Source organism: Ictidomys tridecemlineatus, chromosome 11 (assembly GCF_052094955.1).
Source record: "Ictidomys tridecemlineatus isolate mIctTri1 chromosome 11, mIctTri1.hap1, whole genome shotgun sequence".
Classification (NCBI taxonomy): Eukaryota; Metazoa; Chordata; class Mammalia; order Rodentia; family Sciuridae; genus Ictidomys; species Ictidomys tridecemlineatus.
In genome coordinates, this window is record NC_135487.1 from 82,362,888 (window position 1) to 82,379,845 (window position 16,958).

At 37.7% G+C, this 16,958-nt stretch overlaps 2 pseudogenes; both read left to right on the top strand.

Annotated features, from left to right (window-relative positions):
* The first annotated feature begins 3,483 nt into the window (after positions 1-3,483).
* Positions 3,484-5,787, top strand: LOC101970626 (endoplasmic reticulum chaperone BiP pseudogene; annotated as a pseudogene).
* A 5,719-nt stretch (positions 5,788-11,506) lies between these two features.
* LOC101970038 (COMM domain-containing protein 2 pseudogene) lies at positions 11,507-15,988 on the top strand (annotated as a pseudogene).
* The last annotated feature ends 970 nt before the right edge of the window (positions 15,989-16,958 follow it).

Below are 16,958 nucleotides of genomic sequence, written 5' to 3' on the forward strand. Positions count from 1 at the left end.
AAAAAATAGACTCCTAAAGTTTTTTGATGTCCTTTTACCTGTGGCCTAACTTTAGCACATTAAGCACACATGGCTTCCATTTTCTTGGCTCCAGTCTTTTTGCTCACTGTTTTTTGATTGTTTTATTTCAGTGAATGGTTTCTGGTAAGGGGGTTGAAAACCTTTCATTCGTTACTGCTTTAGTAGAGCTAAATCCGAATTTTTCAATATATAGTTATAAATGTTAAATTTGATATATAAAATTAATGAAATATCAATGAGTGTAGCCAGAGAAAGTCTGAAAACAAAGACAGTCCATTACCTCTCTGCAAAGAAAAGCACTGGACTCACTGATTCCATTTATCTGATTTGATCTTATTAGCACTTCTTTGCCTTAAAACTTGGCCTCATTTAAGCCATAGCTAACAGTCTGAGGAAGGTAAATAATGCCAAGGGTAATGTCCCTAAATTATTGTTGATTCAGGATTTGAACCTCATCCTGTCTCATTCCTAAATGTAACCTTGTTTCACTGTCCAATGAAATTGGATTACCAGGTAGGTATAGTAATAACAATAAATAATTTAAAAATATTTGAAATTTTCATTACATACCAGGTAATTCTGAGCCTTTTCTTTAGAAGATCATTAACACCACATGCCATCATATCTCCACATAGGAGTTTGTCTTGACAGAAGAAGGCAGGTAGGGCTGGTGCACTAGGCTTGCCCAGGGCAGAACTGGAGCAGGAGCTGAGCCAGCACCCAGGCAGCTGGCTGCAGAGCCTGAACTCTTCATGGTGCTAGAAGTTCTGCAGGACTGTAAATATGTTCTGGTGTTTACCATCCAACCACAATGGCTCAGCTCCCTTCTATCAATGTGGAAAAGGGCCCAGGAGAGCAAACCACATGAGCACTGCCTGGGAACCAGGGAAGAAAGGCCAGCAGCCTCAGGTGAAGAAGGAGGTCAGATTAAATGATGACCTTCAAGTGATGCTGGTGTGCACCTTTCTGCAAACCACTGCCCAAGGATGTGGGAGAAGGAGCAGGTGGCAGGGATGAGAACCATGGGCTATCAATAGGGCCATTGGAAAGCCATCAGACCAGTGGCAAGGCACACAGTTGTCTTATGTTTCTCAACAGGGAGACGAGGATCATGGCCAGATGGCTGTACGTTTCTAGAAACAAGAGCTTCTGGGGTACATGCAGCAAAGACAGAGTGGGAGATGCTAGGGTTCTAGGTGAGAAAACAGGGACCTTGGGACCAGACTAGAGGATAAAGAGAAGGAGGTAAATCTGGAGTCTCCAGGACCAGTAGCACAATGGCAATTTTGACAGCTCTTCAACCTTACTTTGTCCAGAGGATGTTGCCATGTATTAGTGGATCAGCTGGGACAGCATCCAAGCACTTTCTGGTGTGTTGTCCTCAGAATGGACAGAATGTAGCTGGAAAGCAGATTAAGTGACAGGCAAAGTCCTTGGGATTCAGGACATGGCGTTTGTTGGTGTACAGAATAGTGTTACTGTTCTAGAGTTACCATTGCCTGCCTATTGAAATCAGGAAAGTCTTAACACAGAAAATATTCATTCATGGGTAGCATATTAAAACAAGTTACTACAGGAAGTGTTTTTTTTTAATTTGATGTGCTTTGTGACTATTTGGTCTATTAAGATAAATTTTAAAAAGTAATGCTTTAATTAAAAATGTGCCTTTAATATTATATGGATTTTTAATTCCTCTGCATAGATGACTGAGAAAATAATGTTGGAAAAAATATGTAAGACTCTGTTGTTTGAGAGAATGCTCATTCATAAATAACCACACTTCCTTATTAACCAAGCTTCATGAAGTTAAAAAAAAAAACTCTTCTTTTTCAGATCACAAAGAACTTGAATCATCATCACAAAATATGGACAATATGTGTACAACCATGAAACCACTTAGTCTGAAATCTGATGTGACAACCAATGATATACAGAGGATTATCCCAAGCTCCAAGATCAGATGTTTCTGTTTGCCTGTAGATAGGATCCATCTTGCAAGCTCTCCTAATGAGAAAAACAGCAGAAATGTGGGAAATGTCAATTCACACAAGTTTTGCTAGAATCTTACCTTTGAAGGACTTAATAGAAAAGATACCTCTAGTACTGTTAGCTCCCAAATTAATGGTTTTGATAAGCAGATTCCACAAAAAACTCAGGAACAACAATGTGAACTAAAGAACTTAACTGGCAGGAGTGCAGTGATTGTGCTAAGTGTACTCCAGGAAAAAGTGACAATGAACATCAAGGTTAGTGGTGACCATTCCAACAGTGCCACACAGCCCAACACACCAGCCAGTTCAGCAAGAGAGACACCAGTGAGATGGTCCTCTCATTCTCACCATCTTGCTCCTGCAAGAGCACCCAGAATACTGCAACCCCATCTTGGGACATTTTACAAACCACCTACCCCGACCAGCAAAGTCAGGGGGACTGAGGAGAGGCCAGCTTTGCCTTCAGCAGCAGTGCCTCCTAGCACAGCTCTTACTCCCCTGAGTCATGTGGAGAGATCTGTTCCAGAGGCAGACAGCACATCAGCTTATGCTTTGAAACCAGCTGCTGAGCCTAAAGAGAACTCTGAGGAGCTAGGCCTGCCTGACATGAATCCAATGTGCCAGGGACTCAGGCTAAAACAAATGGAAGAGTTACAAGACCTTGAATTTGAAATGCCGCAGTTTGTGTAGGTTGTCAAAATTCAGTTTTTCATTTTCTTGTTTCGTTTTTATGTATTGTGTTAATTTTATGAAAGAATGTTGCAACAGAACCCCATTTGTATAGGATTGCTAAAGTGTATATTTTGCCTTTTGGCCTTGTATTGTGTTTGCTAGTCATATAGAATGATAGTGTTTTAGTCATATAGAATGATAGTGCTCACTGGTATTGTCTTTAAATTCTGTGTTTTTGAAGTTATGCATAAAATAAGTATTATAATTTTAAATTTAAAATAATTTTCTCTATAAAATGATTCATGTAAATGCATCTTTAATGTATAATATTGTTCTCAACAAATAGGGTCAGTAGGGGAAAATGAGCTTTATTTTGGAGCAAACCTGGTGCTGATTCATAAAATGCTTCTGAATGCAAGTGCCTAAAAAATCTTGATTGGCTATGGATATATATTTTTCCCCACATGTTCTAGTGCATCTTTGACCACTTGTGTTATTATAGCATGCACTTAACTTTTTAAATATTTACATAGTGGCCTAAAAGCTTGTGAATCTGTGTTTACTAGCATTCTACTTGTCAGTTTTTACATATGGTAATTAATACAATTGTAGAAAGAAAAGGCACTTCAATACTAAAAAGTTTGAGACATTGGCAAAGACAACACAAACGGACAGAGTTGAGGCATCTCAAGTGTAAGAGACCTGTAACCTCACTGCTCTCAGCTGCAGCCTATTCCTGGATTGCCTGCGACTTCTGGCTGTCTGATGAGGAGAGCAAGTGACCAACAGCTTGGGCAAGATGAAGCTCTCTCTGGTGGCCACGGTTCTCTCTGTGCAGCACGGCTAAGGAGGATGACAAGAAAAGGACATGGGTACTGTGGTCGGCATCGACCTGGGGACCACTTACTCCTGCATTAGGGTGTTAAAGAATGGCCACTGGAGATCATCTCCAACGATTAGGGCAAGTGCATCAGGCTGTATTATGTGGCCTTCAACCCTGAAGAAGAACATCTGATCCATGATACAGTCAAGAATCAGCTCACCTCCAATCCTGAGAACACAGTCTTTGATGACCAGCGGCTCATTGGCAGCACTGGGAATGACCCTTCTGTGCAGCAAGATATCAAGTTCTTGCCTTTCAAAATGTTTGAAGAGAAACATAAACATAAACCATACATTCAGGTTGATATTGGAGGTGGGCAAACTAAGACATTTGCTCCAGAAGAAATCTCTGCTATGATTCTCACTAAAATGAAAGAGACTGCTGAGGCTTATTTGGGAAAGAAGGTTACCTATGCAGTTGTTACTGTATCAGCCTATTTTAATGATGCCACTGGCAAGCAACCAAAGATGCTGGAACTATTGCTGGCCTGAATGTTATGAGAATCATCAATGAGCCTACAGCAGCTGCTATTGCTTATGGCCTGGATAAGAGGGAGGGAGAGAAGAACATCTGGGTGTTGGAACCTTCCATGTGTCTCTTCTCCCCATTGACAAATTGATGTCTTTGAAGTCATGGCCACCAATAGAGATACTCATCTGGGTGGAGAAGACTTTGACTAGTGTGTTATGGAACATTTCATCAGGCTGTACAAAAAGAAGACTGGCAAAGATGTTAGGAAAGAAAACAGAGCTTTTGCAGAAACTCCAGCATGAAGCAGAAAAGGCCAAGTGGGCCCTGTCTGCTCAACATTAAACAAGAATTAAAATTGAGTCCTTCTATGAAGGAGAAGACTTTTTTGAAACCCTGACTCAGGCAAAATTTGAAGAGAAAACATGGACCTGTTCTGGTCTACTATGAAGCCTGTTCAGATAGTACTGGAGGATTCTGACTTTAAGAAGTCTGATATTGATGAGATTGTTCTTGTTGGTGGCTCTACTCAAATTCCAAAGATTCAGCAACTTGTTAAAAAGTTCTTCAATGGCAAGGATCCATCCTGTGGCATAAACCCAGATGAGGCTGTTGCATATGGTGACACTGTCCAGGCTGGTGTACTCTTTGATGATCAAGATACAGATGACCTAGTTCTCCTTGATGTATGTCCCGTGACACTTGGTATTGAAACTGTGGGAGGTGTCGTGACCAAACTGATACCAAGGAACACTGTGGTACCCACCAAGAAGTCTCAGATCTTTTCTATAGCTTCTGATAATCAACCTACTGTTCCAATCAAGGTCTATGAAGATATAGAACCCCTGAAAAAAGACAACCACCTTCCAGGTACATTTGATCTCACTGGAATTCCTCCTGTGGGGTCCCCCAGATTGAAGTCACTTTTGAGATAGATGTGAATGTTATTCTTTGGGCAACAGCTGAAGATAAAGGTAAAAAGAACAAAAATAAGATTACAATTACCAATGACCAAAATTGCCTGACACCTGAAGAAATTGAAAAGATGGTTAATGATGTTGAGAAGTTTGCTGAGGAAGACAAAAGACTCAAGGAGTGCATTGATACTAGGAATGAGTTGGAAAGCTATGCCTACTCTCTAAAGTATCAGATTGGAGATAAAGAAAAGTTGGGAGGCAAACTTTCCTCTGAAGATAAGGAGACCACGGAAAAAGCTATAGAGGAAAAGATTGAATGGCTGGAAAGCCACCAAGAAGCTGACATTGAAGACTTCAAAACTAAAAAGAAGGAACTAGAAGAAATTGTTCAGCCAATTATCAGCAAACTCAATGAAAGTGTAGGCCCTCCCCCAACTGGTGAAGAGGATACAGCAGAAAGGGAGGAGTTGAAGACACTGATCTTCTAGTGCTGTAATATTGTAAATACTGGACTTGAAACTTTCATTAGGAGAAAACTGAGAGATCTTAAGTCTCGAATGTAATTGGAATCTTCACCTCAGAGTGGAGTTGAAAATGCTATAGCCCAAGTGGCTGTTTACTGCTTTCCATTAGCAGTTGCTCACATATTTTGGGGAAGAGAGAGAGGAGGAATTGGCTATCTTAAAAACTGGATATAAAAATGTGGGTCAGGATGTGTGTTCACCTCAGAAATGTTCTATTTAACGATTGGGTCATGCACACCTGGTGTAGGAACTTTTTTCTACCATAAGTGACATCAAAAAATGTTTGTTATTTAAAAAAAAGATACTAAAAGTTTGGAACTGTCATAAAATAAAAATTTGTACAGATAAAGCTAAGGGATAAAACACTATCAGAGGCATTAAAACATCTAAAGCCAAATAACTAAACTATATAATTTAAATTATAATATATTTATATATTATATATTATGTATTGTATATTATATACTACATATTATAGATTTACATATATCTATATGATATAAATTGTGTGTATATAATTATAATATTATCCATGTTTTATACATTACATTAATATTAATTATACTAATATAATAATTGTATTATTATCTTATTAATAATAGAAATTTCATTATTATATAATTACATTACAATGATATGCAATATAATATAAATTAATAAAAATATAAATATATTATATGATATATAATAAATATGTTATATATAATAAAATAATATTTATATATTTAATTTATATATTATTTTATTATATGTATATAATATACATGTATTTCATATATTATATATAATTTATATTAAATACATATAAATCATAAACATTTTGATATGTAATATATATAATTTATACAATATATATACTTATATATTTATATATTAATATATATAATTTATATATAAATATATAAGTATGTTATGTAAATATATTATATAAATTATATATATATTCTGAATATATAATATGAATATATAATATATTTATATATTAATATACATAAAATTTATATATATATAATTTATTTATTTTTATTATATGTATATATGATAAAATAAATGTATTATATAATATAATATAAATTAGAATGTTATATAAATATATTGTATTTAATTTATATTATATATGTATTATATAATATGCAATATATTTATATAATATTATAATTTAAATTATATAGATAAATTATGTCTTATTTGACTTTAGATGATTTTAATACATTTGATAGTTTTTAACCTCTTACCTTTATCTGTATAAAATTTACTTTATGACATTTTTAATCTTTTTTGTATTTTTTATAATGGTCTTTAAAAATGCTTGCTTCAGATATTTTTAATTTCAAAGCATTTTCTCTTGACATTATGAGGGTTTGGTTAAAACTATTCCTTTGGATGTATGACTGAAATTCCAGTAGATTGGGAGGCTGAGACAGGTGGATCTCAAGTAGAAAGCCAGCCTTAGCAATGGCGAAACTCTTAGCAACCCTGTCTTTAAATAAAATTCAGAATAAGACTGGGGATGCGGCTCAATGGTTGAGTGTCCCTTAGTTTCAGTTTCCAGTAACCCTCCCAAAAATCTTTTTGTATGAAAGGTTTTGACTTATAAATCACTTTACATACTTTTTCTATCTGGACTATCAACCAGTGAAAACGTATATGTCATTAGAAATGAGAAATAATTCATTTAAGTTGATTTTGAGAGTATAGTAAGTCTCATTGTCCCTTTTGCTGGTGTCACAATAGTGATTGTCACAACATATACATTTGGGAAGAACATATTCAGACCATAGCAACCATGTTTAATACACGGTAAAGAGAAATCCTTCTGGGGAAAGAATGTTGGTTTAAATCATGTGGAAAGTCCTTTCTAACTCTAAACCTAAGACTATAGGGTAAATAGACCTTGAGTCTAGTGGGCTGTTTTCAAATATGCGTCCATACACATGGCAGTGCCCTGTGCTGATAGAGCTTGCATCCTGAGATTTCAACTACCAGCCAGGGATCACTGCACTGTGGCCCTGGTTCCCATCTCCATCTTGCTACTAACATAAACTGATTTCACTATTGGATTGTAGGATTTAAGGCCTTTTGTGTAGTTTAAAGCTTTAGGTTGTTGATATTTAATTACAATATACCATCACCATGCTATATAACAGAGACAAGACAATCTTTAAAAACACTTTCTGGGCTGGGATAAAGCTCACAGTTAAATGCTTGCCTAACATGTGCGAGGCTCTGCATTCAATTTCCTGTACTAAAAACAAACAAAAAACATTTCTGTATTTGTGGAACTTACAACTAAATACTATCAGGAATTGGCAGCTAACTCTCAGTGGATTCTATTTTCACATTTGACAAAGTCAGATTTATTTAAATACCATGTTTTCAAAAAAAGATAGCAGAAAGTCCTGTAAGTAAAGTCTGAGAATAGGAGTAAACTTTTAAATTGAAGCTAAAATTATGTAACTTGTATTATTTCAAAAATGTTATTTCCCATTTGTAAAATTCTTATCTTCCCCTTGGAACTGCAGAGTGAACCCTGGGGAGCTTAACTGCTGAGGATTTACTAATTTATTGAGACTGGCTTTGAGCTTATGATCCTCCTGCCTCACACTCCCAAGCCACTGGGATTAAAGGCATAGACCTCCCATTTCTAAAATTGTAATTATTATATTTGTGCACCCAGCTTTCTTTCAGAAGACTTTAATTTAAAACTCTTCTGAAGGCTGGGATGTGTTTCAGTGGTAGAGCACTTTCCTTGCATGCTGAGGCCCTGGGATTGAGCTGCAGTGCTAGAGAGGAGGAAGGAAAGAAGGAAGGAAGGAAGGAGGAAGGGAAGGAAGGAAGGAAGGAAGGAAGGAAGGAAGGAAGGAAGGAAGGAAGGAAGAAATGGGGAAGAAGAGAAAGGGAGAAAGAGAAAGGGAAAAGTGATAGAGAGAGGGAGGAAAAAGGAATGGAAGGAAGGAAGGAACAAAGAAAGGAAGGCAGGCAAGGAAAAAGATCAGGAAGAGAAAATTATAATGAACACCAATTAAAAGGTCTTCTGCTAACCTACATATTAGTCATTCAATACAGGAACCAATGCCCTTGTATGACTATTTAAATTAATTAAAATTCTACAAAATCAAATTTCAGTATCTCAGTCCCACCACTTATTTCAAGAACTCAGTAACCACATGGGCTCATGGGCTGGTGGCTATCAAACCTGACAGTACAGTGCAGATACTGTATATTTCTGTCATGGCAAAAAGGTCTATTGGACAACACTGATAAAGAGGAAGCATCACATCAAGATACTGGTATTATGGAAGTGTTAAAGAATATTCAATAAAATTAAACACCATACATGTTAAAAAGAAAAAAAAACTTAGCAAATTGTGACCTACAAGAGGACATCCTGAAACAAAAAAAAAAAAAAAAAAGGACCTTCTTAACAAGGCAGTCAAATCGGCAGCATCTCATTCATGATGTTGGCAAAATAACATCATTTGGAAAATAGCCTCTTTGCTGTGTATATACAAAAAAGCATCATAATGAGTTTAAAAGTCCCAACACTTGTATACAAATCTGGGTTGATTATCAATTGAATGTTACAAATAGAAAACCAACCAGGAAAACTAGTTTATCTAATGCATAATAGCACAGCACTAAAATATTAGACTGGAACTTCTTCCATGAAACAAAGCCAAGTGAGGGGTGTGTTAACACAATGAAAGTTCTTTCTTGACTAACTGCTCAATAGGGATCAAACTAGACTTTTGAAATTCATAAGGAATTTTCTAACTTTTTTTGACTGTGGTCTGCCTTTAGTGAATATACATATGTGAATATACTTTTTTAACTATATTTCACTCAATTTTTTCTAATATATTTTTGTTGTAAGAGTTCATAAACACTGATTTAAAAAAACTACTTCTTGCTAATGAAGTTCTAGATACTAGTAGAGCTAAATTCCAATTGATATATGAAAATAGGGTCCTATATAATATCTTTGATCTTAAATCTGGTATCAGTAATCATAAAGTCTAAAAACCACTGCACTGAAGTTTAGTAATTCCTATTTATTACATGCTAGGCATTATACAAAGTGCTTAATTCCATTTATTTTATTTACTTCTGTAACAACTGTGTGTTATGAAGTAGGTAGTATTAAACCTATAGCCTAACAGGCTGATCTTAGTTTAATAATGTGCTCCAAATTGTGCTCCCAATGAGTCCTTCAGTCAGAATTTGAACCCAGCTAGCTTCCATTAATTTTACTATCCCAAGATCTAGAGCTCCTAATGAGGAATATTAAGAAAAGATAAATTAAAATTTTTCATTTTGACTGCTTATTACATACCAAGTAATTCTAAGCCTGTTCCTTAGTAGATCATTAAGACCACATGCCAACATATCTCCACATAGGAGTCATTCTTGACAGAGGAAGGCAGGTAGGGCTAGTGCAGTTGACTTGCCCAGGGCAGAACTGGAGCAGGAGCTGAGCCAGCACCCAGGCAGCTGGCTGCAGAGCCTGAACTCTTCATGGTGCTAGAAGTTCTGCAGGACTGTAAATATGTTCTGGTGTTTACCATCCAACCACAATGGCTCAGCTCCCTTCTATCAATGTGGAAAAGGGCCCAGGAGAGCAAACCACATGAGCACTGCCTGGGAACCAGGGAAGAAAGGCCAGCAGCCTCAGGTGAAGAAGGAGGTCAGATTAAATGATGACCTTCAAGTGATGCTGGTGTGCACCTTTCTGCAAACCACTGCCCAAGGATGTGGGAGAAGGAGCAGGTGGCAGGGATGAGAACCATGGGCTATCAATAGGGCCATTGGAAAGCCATCAGACCATTGGCAAGGCACACAGTTCCACTATCTCAGGATATATAGTACACAATAAGAAATGTTGATCTTAACCAGGTGGTAGTGAAGTGTACTGAGAATTTAATAGGTCAGGTACTGTTCTAAGCACTTTTCATCTCAACAAACTCAAAGGAACTCCTAGTTGATCTGCATAAGAGTTGGCCCTTTCTCATTCTGTGATTGCAAGAAGAGTTTGTGGTGCTATTTAGTCCAAGGCCAGTGCAGATGGTGTGAACAGTTTGGTCACATGGGGAAATCCTTAGGGAGTTTAAATTAAAGACACAGACACCATTTTACCTTTAAACCAGCTCTGAGATGAGTCCTTGAACCCTCAGTCTCCAGCTCCCCAGGGGGGCAGTGAGGTTTTACTAAAGAGGAGGGAGAGAGAGAGAGAGAGAGAGAGAGAGAGAGAGAGAGAGAGAGAGAGAGAGAGAACGCTATGGATAAAGCTTTTATTGGGGAACAAAAAATTCTGGGGAAAATTTCATCCAATGAAGGTCAATGGGGGGGCAATGTGGAAAGGTCAGGTGCAATGATTGGATCTTTGGGGCAGTGGTGAGACACGCCTCCACACGGAAAAACTCTCAAACCCAAGAAGGGTGGGGAGAGCTCTTCCACACTAAAAGTGTCTGAGCATCTCATACCTAGCCAGGGAGTAAACTCAGTCAGTTCAAGGATGGACTCCCATAGTGCTGTACTTCCAAGGGAAGAGAAACAAATATAATAACTCCTCTCTAGGGAGTGGAGTGGCTCAGCAGCTCAGCAGCTTGGGGGTCACCCAGTTCCAGGAATGGGAGGGGGGGTCCAGAAAACTCATCCAGTTCCAGAACTGCAGGGTTCTGGGAGATCACTCCATTGTAGGGTCTAGGATTCTTATCCAGTTCCAGGACTGCAGAATCTTGGGAGGCCTGCGGCCCCCAGCAGCGCAGGCAGCCAAACTAAATGTTGCTCCAGTGAATTTCCTAGGACACCAAATAAAACACCCAGGACAGCTCCTCTGCCTCAAGCTCCCCAAATGGGAGAGCAAAGAATGTCACGAGGGGCTGGTGAGAGTGAGCATGTCCAAGAGTGGACTTTTACTGGGGAGACTCTCATTCTTTAGAAAATTCCATCCCAAAAATGTCAAGAGGGTCAGGGTTACAAGGACAGGTAAGGTAATTCGACCCCTGAGGTTATAGGAAGGCACGCCTAAGCATGAAGACACATTCTGCTACTTCCAGGATCAGGGCAGCCATCTGTGATCTGGCCACACTGGAAGTGACTGACAGAGCTGTAACCAATCAGGGAAGGAAGATGCTGGTCACTCAGAGCAACAGCCCCCCACAGAGGCCTATCCAGTTCTAGGACTGGAAGGTCTAGGAAGCTCACACAGTTCCAGCATTGCAGGGTCCTGGCTCTTACCCAGAGTTGTAGGGTTTTCTGACCTGTAGGGTGAGGACTCAGCTCAGCCAATGCTCTGTTTTCTGAACCCATGGCAATACATTCATCTCAGCCCTTGCAAGTCTAGCTGCTCAGCTAGGTCCCAAGAAGTGATGTGAAACTTTAGTCAGACGTGGGTTATGACTACTGTGGGCACTCAGATGCCTCTTCCAGGAGGCAGCCTACAGTCCCAGCCAAGGCTCTGAGAGGCAGGCTGCACCAGAGCCTGGGAGCACTGATGTGTGGCTTCACTGCAGCCTGGCCCCATGGGGTAGGCTGTGACAGGGGCTGAGCTCAGGAGTGGCAGGCCACCAAATGTGGGTGGTTTAGCAGTGCCTAAGTCTCAGGGAAGGTGGGGTGCCATGGCTGATTGTCACCTGAGCAAGACACAATCCAGCAGTATTTCCAGTCCACAGGTGCCATGATCTAATAGCTGTGCTGGCCACAGGAGTGGGGAAACACCATCACCTCCTTATCTTCTGGGAGCTCAGATGTGTGGACTCCAGGCAGTCCCCTCAGGAGAGCTGAGTGGCGTGAGAATACAAGAGTTCTAGTAGTGAGTATGGAAGGTGTCCAAGGTTTGGGTGGGAGCTGCTGGGGTCCTCTTGCTTGATTAGTCCACACAGGGAGGAGTCTCCCTTGTTCTGAGCTGCTCCTGGCTGTTGATGGCATGTCAGACACTAAGTGTGTCCTATTCTCTGTGTGAACATCCCAGGTTCCCATGCTCTATCTGGCTTCTGCTGATCCTTAGATGTGCTCTGAGGCTCTCTTCACTTACCCTCACCAAAATGCATTGCTTATTTTGGGAATTGTCTTCGTGGGAGGAAGGATGGTAGGGCTTCTAGTCAGACTTCTTGCTAGCATTGCTCCTCCCTAGAAATATTTACTTTAAAATCAGAATAATCATACCTGGTATCACCATGTTTAATCAAATTTGTATTGGAGATCCTCATGAGTAAAATATAATGAGAATAAAAGAATGTAGAAGAAAGGAATACTAAAATATAGAAAACTTAAACTTGCATTATTTTAAAATGACTATTTTAAAATATTTTTTATTTTTTCAATTTTAGATGGACCCAATATCTTTATTTTATTTTTTTAATGTGGTGCTGAGGATCAAACCCAGTGCCTCCCGCATGCCAGGCGAGCACACTACTACTTGAGCAACATCCCCAGTCCAAACTATTTTTATTTTGAAAAAAAAATGTAATCTTCAGAAAGATTATTGGAAATACCTATAGAAATTGTCAAAGTTCCTGAATAAAAGCTGGAGGTATAAAAGTAAAATTAAAGTTTTATATTCCAGTGGCAAATGATTAGAAATTGTGATTGAATAGGATATACTATTTACAATAGTATCAGAGACTGAAATTGCCTAAATAATCAAATAATAGACTTAAAACTTCTATAGACAAATTATAAAATTTTATTAGGGGATGTTCAAAAGAACATAAACACATAAAGGCATATACTACATTTGTTAATATAAGACTTAGTCTAAGTAATTTTTAAAAGTATTTTTAAGGTAGCCAGGTGCGGTGGCGCACATATGTAATGCCAGCAGCTCAGGAGGCAGAGTCAGGAGGATCATGAGTTCAAAGCTAGCCTCAGCAAAAGCAGTCACTAAACAATTCAGTGAGACCGTGTCTCTAAAATAAAATACAAAATAGGGCTGGGGATGTGGCTCCATGGTAGAGTGCCCCTAAATTCAATCCCCAGCACATCCTCCCCCCCAAAAAAACCAAAAAGTATTTTGAAGGCTAAAACACCATGAAATCTAAAGAGGAACCTGGAGTGGGTCTGGCCTATCAATTAACTATTTAGCTATTATTATTATAAATTAAGCTATTGTCATTATAAAGTTGTTCTGATTAAAATAGTATAATGCTGGTGCAGATGTAGAAATTACATTAAGTACAAAACTACATTGATATAACAGCAACCCCTATCAATTTGACATTCCATTTTGCATGAAAACACAGAGGCTCACAAAACAACTCAGCATTCTATAATTACAGAGTTTTCGAAGAATTTAAAAATGTTCAGTAAAATGCAAGAGGAAATTCATTCCAAAATTACACACTAGGGTAGTGAGCAAGAAGAATGCAGAATGGAAGCAATATACAATCTAAATGTCTGAATGTTCTATTCCTCATGACATACCCATGCCCATGCACACATTAGGCTTTCTCGGTAACAGTGTAAGAGGTTACTTGTGAGGACCAGACTGAAGGTAAGCGAGGCTTCTCAGCAGAGCGAGTTTTCCAAGAGCCATGCACTCTTGCTCTTTTGGGAGATGCAGGGGCAACGCTATTGGTCAAAGCCACAATTCTCTCTCTCTTTTTTTTAAATTTTTAATTTGTTTTAATTAGTTATACATGACAGTGGAATGCACTTATATACTTTGATATATTATACGTAGTTGGGATATAATTTCTCTTTTTCTGAGTACATATTGTAGAATTGAGGGGAATGGGAAAATAAACAAGGAGAGTAATGAATTACAGTAGATGGGGTAGAGAGAGAAGATGGGAGGGGAGGGGAGGGGGGATAGTAGGGAATAGGAAAGGTAGCAGAATACAACAATTACTAATTGGGCATTATGTAGAATTGTGGATGTGTAACCGACGTGATTCTGCAATCTGCATTTGGGGTAAAATTGGGAGTTCATAACCCACTTCAATCTAATGTATGAAATATGATATGTCAAGAGCTTTGTAATGTTGTGAACAACCAATAAAAAAATAAAAAATTAAAAAAAATAAATTAAAAAAAAAGAAAGAGCTGTTCATTGGTAGGGGGACAGGTCTCTGCTTCATTGCTACCTTATGTTGAGTGGATTCTATAAGCAGTGTTCTGATACTCCCACATTAAAAAAAATATGTCCAACATATATTCTTCCCAAGGAAAGCTCTATCACACAGGTTACTATTATTACCCTTCTATACAAGTGGATGTCTTATTATCATATTTTTTCTTTTTACTCTGTAGTGGAAGGAAACATTCTCAACCGATGTAGAAAGAATCATTTATCAATAGAATAAAAACAGAAGTTTATCAACAAATTCTTAAGAATCCCAGAAACAGAACTGTCCACATGGACAACTTGGATTCATGGTGGAGATGGCATCATAGAGAAGTAGGAAAAGAGAGAATTATTTAACAAATGGGACTGGAGAATTGACATTCCACAAATAAAATACACACTTGCATTCCTACATCATTCCATATGCATTGCCAACTCTAGATATGTTAATCATGTTAATATTTTAAAGGAAATTTTAAAAAGATTAGTGGAAAATATTGTGGATAGCTTTTAAAACTTGATCTTACAAAATATTTCCTAAGAATGCACGCATGAAAACACATGATTACATGAGAAAAGATTAGTAATTTGAGCACATAAAATTAAAAACATCTAGGGCTAGGGATGGAGCTCAGCGGTGGAGTGCTTGCCTACCATGTACAAGGTGCTGGGTTTGATTCTCAGCACCACATAAAAATAAATAAATTAAATAAAAGTATTGTGTCCAACTATAACTAAAAAATATATATTTTTTTTTAAAAATAAAGACATCTTGTATGTCCAAAGATGTCTTAAACAGGAAGACCCGGGTGCTGCTGGGTTAAAAAGTGTGCCCAGTGAAGATGCTGCTGGACTTTGTCGGAAGAGCATAAGGAGCACCTGGCCTTGCTGCCAAAGTTGTGGCGGAGTTTGGGTGGATTGGGTGGAGTTTCTGAGGTGCAGGACCATCCCCAAGGATGCTGCCAGAAAGCTCAACGTGAGCAGCAACATTGTCCAGCATGGTGTGGAAGGGTTGACCTACCTGCTCACCAAGAGCTCCAAGCTCATGATTTCTGAAGTGGATTTCCAAGACTCTGTTTTTGTTCTGGGATTCTCTGAAGAACTGAACACATTATTGCTTCAGCTTTACCTGGACAACAGAAAAGAGATCAGGACTATTCTGGGTGAATTGGCACCCAGCCTTCTCAGTCCTTGAGTGGCGACTAGATGTACAGCTTGCAAGCAGAAGTCTCAGGCAACAGATTCAGCCAGCAGTAACTATAAAACTACACCTAAATTAGAAAGGAGACCACAACACCAAAGTTCCGCAGACAGACTCAGCCACCCTACTTCATTTAGTTCAGCAACTGTAACAATCCTTGGAGGAGATAAAAACAAACCACTGTAGGAGAGTAGCTCACAACTTCAAGTTAAGGTCTAATGCCTTTGACTCATTTGTGAATGGATGACATTCAGGAATTACTTTTCAGAATTAATTTTTATTAATTGGTGTTGATAAATGCATCTAGATTCCATGAAATTCCTTTTCCTATTCCAGGATATTGAGGTTATGATCAGAAGCTAAAGTCAAGTTCCTTTTCTGGTGCAAAATGTGGTCAGCTTCTTGACAGATTGAAATGTAATTTTGTATTTTAAATGTGTAAATAGGATTGAATCAACTAGAAATGAATCTATACTGTTCATATCTTCTGTATATATGAGCAATATCCTGTTTTTGGTACATTTTTGTCTGCTTAACTAGTATTTTCCTCCTTATTGATCAATTTTGAGAATAAAATTTACATCTAATTCCTTTCCTATTCAGAGTATTTATAAATAGTACAATATTTCTGACTTTTAAAAGAATCTCATAATGTTACTAGCTACAGAATAATGTAAAATGAGTATGAGTTTTTTAAATTATATGCCCATATTGTTATAGGAAGTTCATACATTTTTCTTTGAATGTAAAGATAAGTAGTTTTTACCATATTGCTGAAATTTGACTTATGGTTCATTGACTTAAGTAGTACTCAATTTTGTGTGATTGTTCATAATATTTTCAAAAGGATTAATTTTTCCCATATACCCAAAGCAACTAAGAGACACACTGTCATTTACATTTATAAATAATGGATACAAGAATAATGTAATCAATGCTTGATTATCTGGGGGAAAAAGATGTCTTAAACTAAAAATGTTTATAAATTTAAGAATATATTTTCAACATAACTGATAGAGTTTCAATATAACTAACACACTTGAAAATTAAAAATATGTAAAGATAACCTACAAATTGGTAAGAAAAATATAATTAGTCTAGTTAAAAATGACCAAAATATATGTCCAGAAATTTTACAAAGGAATACAAATGACTATCAAACACAGAAAAGGAATGTAACATTATCAATGACAATAAGTATAGACCTCATAATAAAA